Raw genomic sequence first — 4,191 nt, 5'->3', positions numbered from 1 at the left:
CTTGGAAAGTCCCATTAGACTCATCTTCAACTCTTTCTGCTTCTTAAATTTTATTTATAATGCAGAGTTACAGAGAGAGGCAGGTACAGAGGGAGGAGACCTTCCATTCACTGGTTCACTCTCCAAATGGCTGCAACAGCCAGGGATGAGCCAGGCTGAAGTCTGGAGCCCAGAACTCCATCCAGGACTCCCATATGGGTGCCATGGGCCCAAATACTTGGGCCATCTTCTACTGCTCCACCACACACATTAACAGGGAGCTGGATGGAAAGCAGAGCAGCTGGACTCAAACTGGACCTGACATGGGGGCCTGCCTCACAAGCAGCAGCTTAACCCACTGGGCCACAACACCGCTCTATGAGCCATTGTCTTCCTCCTCCTCCTAGATCTACCAAGAATGCAGTCAAGATCGGTCTCCTTCCCTGCTTCTCCTTCTGTCCTGAGAAATGTGTTTCTTCTGCAAGAAGTCTACCTGCCAGCTCACTGCTCTTTTATTACAACTGGCTGGTGCAACTGTCTTCCTAGAACCAAGCCTCTTAGCAACTGCTAAGAAAATCTTTTTGCCTTATCCTGTTCTCAAAGTTCTTAACCTTTGGCATTCAGTGACTGACTCCTTTCTGGAATGAAACCGTGTTGGGTGTTTTCCATTTGCTCTCGTAGGTCTCTTCCTCCATTGCACTCCACCCGCCTCCGTGCCCAGGGAGGTTGATCCAGACTGTTTGCAGTATGGGCACCCTTGCTGTCTGGCAGTTGGGTGGCTGGGCCTGTAAGTGGCAGTATCAGGAGACAGGAACAAGAGAGGAGACCCAGTTCAGTTCCCATCAGTCACTGCAGGTTGGACACATCCTCTGTTAGTTGGTCTTCCCCTACAGCCTCTGGGTTCTGGCTCTAGGAACTCCTCGTGCCTGGAGGCGCCCACTGTTTCTGCTGTGGTCAGCCCTAGGGATGCTTGGTTTATTGTGGGTTTCATTTACTAATCTACACCTTTAAAAATAGTCCCTTAATTTAAATCTCCTCAATTACACCATTTGAGGCTGTCAACTATGAGGGCTTCTAGATACAGCAACCTAGAATTTTTTCATGCCTTCATTTCCTCAACCACCATGATTGGGTAAGCTTATCTGATCAGGAGCTGTTGTGAGGACTGGGGATGCAAAGGTGATCAAGACACTCCCTTCCATGAGCTCATTGCTGGGGAAGGAAACAGCCGAGTGAACAGGTGGGACAGTGGGCTGTGATAAGAGCTATGCCAGCATTTTTGATCTGGAAGGACACGATAGGGCTTCTTCATTCTCTAGGAGCTAGCTATGGCCTGAAGGTCTGTGTCCTTCCCCCGAATTACTATGTTTGAATCTTCTCTCTGAAGGTGATGGCATTGGGGCACAGGGACTTTGGGAACTCAGTTGCTCACTCAGGATGAGACAGCCCACCCCAAACTCTGCCTTGCTCCTTCTACCATGTATAGCACAGCAAGAAGTGCCATCTACAAACCAGGTTCACTAGGCACTGAAAGTGCTGGCACCTTGACTTTGGACTTCAGACCTATGAGACGTATGTATGTCATTTATAAGCCACATGGGTTTATGGTATTTGTGGTAACACTGAGTGTACCCATACAAAAATCTGTGGAAAGATACATCCTAAAGCGACAGAACTTTTGTTGATCCTTCAAAGAGGAATAGGGATGTAGCAGGGGGCCACCGTTGATCCGGTGCTGCAGTGTGGTGGTTTGACTGTGTTTGGGGGTGTGTGACTGTGGGGAGCATTCGGCTTGTTGGTGATGGCAACACCCCCCTCCCCTCCCGCCACCGCTGCAGTGGCCGCTCCCTGGGCCGTAGGAAACGAGCGAGCGACAACGATGACATCGAGGTGGCGAGCACGAAGAGCAACCGAGGTTTCTACCTGGCAGCTGACAAACGGGCTCATCATAGTGCACTGGAATGGAAACATGGGGACCACAAAGGCAGCTGTCACAGCTTTCAGGACTCCAAGGAGAGAAGGCAAGCCGGGCTCAAATCCTAGACAATGCCACAGAGTAGATCCAGTATATGCGACGGAAAAACCGCACACACCAGCAAGGCATCGACGACCCCAGGCGGCAGAACGCTCTCCTGGAGCAGCAAGTCCGTGCATTGGAGAAGGCGAGGTCGAGTGCCCAACTGCCCCTCCTCAGACGGCAGCCTGCACACCAGCACCACGGGCGGCGCAGACTCCGCCTTCGATGGCGCCTCCGACTGCAGCTCGGAACCGGAAGAGCCCAACAGGAAGCAGCTCCTAGTGGGGGCCAGCTAAGCTGCTCGGGGCGGGCCAGCAATGAAACCGAGTCTCCCCCTTGTCTCGAACTCCTTTTGTTTGTCGTTAGAACCCTCAGAACCATTTAAGGGTTTTTTTTTTTTAAATTTTATTTTTATGTAGACTGTCTTGGACAACAGCTCGCATTCTCCTTCCCTATTTCCATTTTTTAAAAGATGTATTCCCTTCAGGGATTCCCTGTCCCCACCAAGAGTTTTTAAACCAAAACAGCGCAACCTGGCAGCTTTTCTGTGGAGGAAGACAGCTGGCTGAATCCCTGGGCACACGGTGGCCCACCCAGCTTCTCCTCCTGATCTCCCGCACCCGTGTTTGACAGACTTTGTGTATCTGACCTGCTTTACGTGGAGAAGATGGCCAATTTGGAATAATCAGAGTTACTCCCCTCCTTTTAAAGAATTTTTCCTGAGAAGCTGTTCATCGCTCCTATCGAAAAGACCGCATCCTTGAAGTTTGTGGCATACAAAAGTGGGGACAGATTGGCAGCACAGCGTCCTTGGGCATCTTTCACTCCTGTTCCTCTCAGGAAGCTATTTAAGCCTGTGGTGACGGCCTGTGAGAGGCCCACGTGACGGTCTCATGGTATGTGTGGGACACAGCAACAGTGAAGCCAGGGCCACCAGCCAGTGGGCGGGGGCGGTTACTTGGCGGAGGGACAGGGAGGGAGGGTTGGGCGAGGTGGAGGTTTTGTCTTGAGGGCCAGTGATGTTTTGATACTTATTTCCTGCTACTGAAATTTGAACCTGATTGTCCCCACTTCTGATGTCAGTGTTGCAAAGCGATAGATTCATAAAGTAATGACCAAATCTTCCTTTCTGTGTGTATTTGAGATATAGAGCCAACTGATATTTTATGTAAATACCAAGAGCAACTTGCCTGGTACTAAACCCACAGCCTAGTGCAGACACCCCCCACTCCAAGCCCTGGCCCCACTCCCTTTCCTGCTGCCCAGGAACCTGTCTGCACTGTGATCCAGCCCTGATTCTGGCTGTGGTCAGCAGGTCCCAGTGAAGGGGTTTGTGTGTCTCGGTCCCATTTGTCTTTTTCCTACTCTGTTCCCGGCATTTGCCGATTTCTAGTTCGCTCTGTAGTCTCAGTCTGTTTGATTCCATTCCATGGAAATAAAAAGTACGTTGTACATACTGTTCAAGAGTTGTCCTGCAAGTTAAGGATTCCCCTTTACTAGAAGACTAAATAAGAAATTATAAAAAAAAAAAGTAGGAATGAGCCAGGTGGATGGGGAGGGTGAAAAAGAAAGATGTACTGGAAGAAGGAACAGCTTTGGAAAAATGCTAGGAGGATCAGCCCAGAGGGGCAAGACCCAGGTGGCATTTGAGTGATTGGTGGAAGGGGACAAGGGGGCATGATGCAGTAAATGGCCTTTTCTTTTTGGCCATGGTGGTTTTGTTTTTACCCCAACCATGGCGTGGGTCAGGGAAGGGCTTTGTGTTTCAGGAAGAGCACTCTGGGTGCAGTGTGAAGGGTAGTTTAGAAAGTGGGCCCAGAGGCCGTGAAAACAGTGATGAAGGCAGAGCAAAGAGAGATAACAGGAGGTTATTCCAGGGTGGGGTGGATGGGAGGAGGGAAGGACTCAAGAGAAAATCTTCCTGGACAGAACCTGCAGCCTCTTTGCCATTCAAAACAGGAGCCATGGAAGACAGCTGTGTCATGGAATAGAGTATGTATGGAAATAGAAATTTCCTATCAGGCTTGTACGTGCCAGAGCTCAGTATCATATTCAGAATGTAATACAGGGGTGGAGAACCTTTTTCCTGCCGGGGGCCATTTAGATATTTATAGCATTCATGGGCCATACACAATTAGCAACTTAAAAATTAGCCTGCCACAGGCTTACTGAATTTTGAGCCCTGCCTGTGGCTG

The 4,191-nt window shown here is 49.9% G+C and overlaps 1 pseudogene; it reads left to right on the top strand.

Annotated features, from left to right (window-relative positions):
* The first annotated feature begins 1,103 nt into the window (after window positions 1–1,103).
* Window positions 1,104–2,292, top strand: LOC133765331 (protein max-like; annotated as a pseudogene).
* Window positions 2,293–4,191: the final 1,899 nt, after the last annotated feature.

Source organism: Lepus europaeus, chromosome 8 (genome assembly GCF_033115175.1).
Source record: "Lepus europaeus isolate LE1 chromosome 8, mLepTim1.pri, whole genome shotgun sequence".
In the NCBI taxonomy this organism is placed as follows: Eukaryota; Metazoa; Chordata; class Mammalia; order Lagomorpha; family Leporidae; genus Lepus; species Lepus europaeus.
Note: the sequence above shows the minus strand (reverse complement) of the source record. Positions and strands in the feature narration are given on the sequence as shown.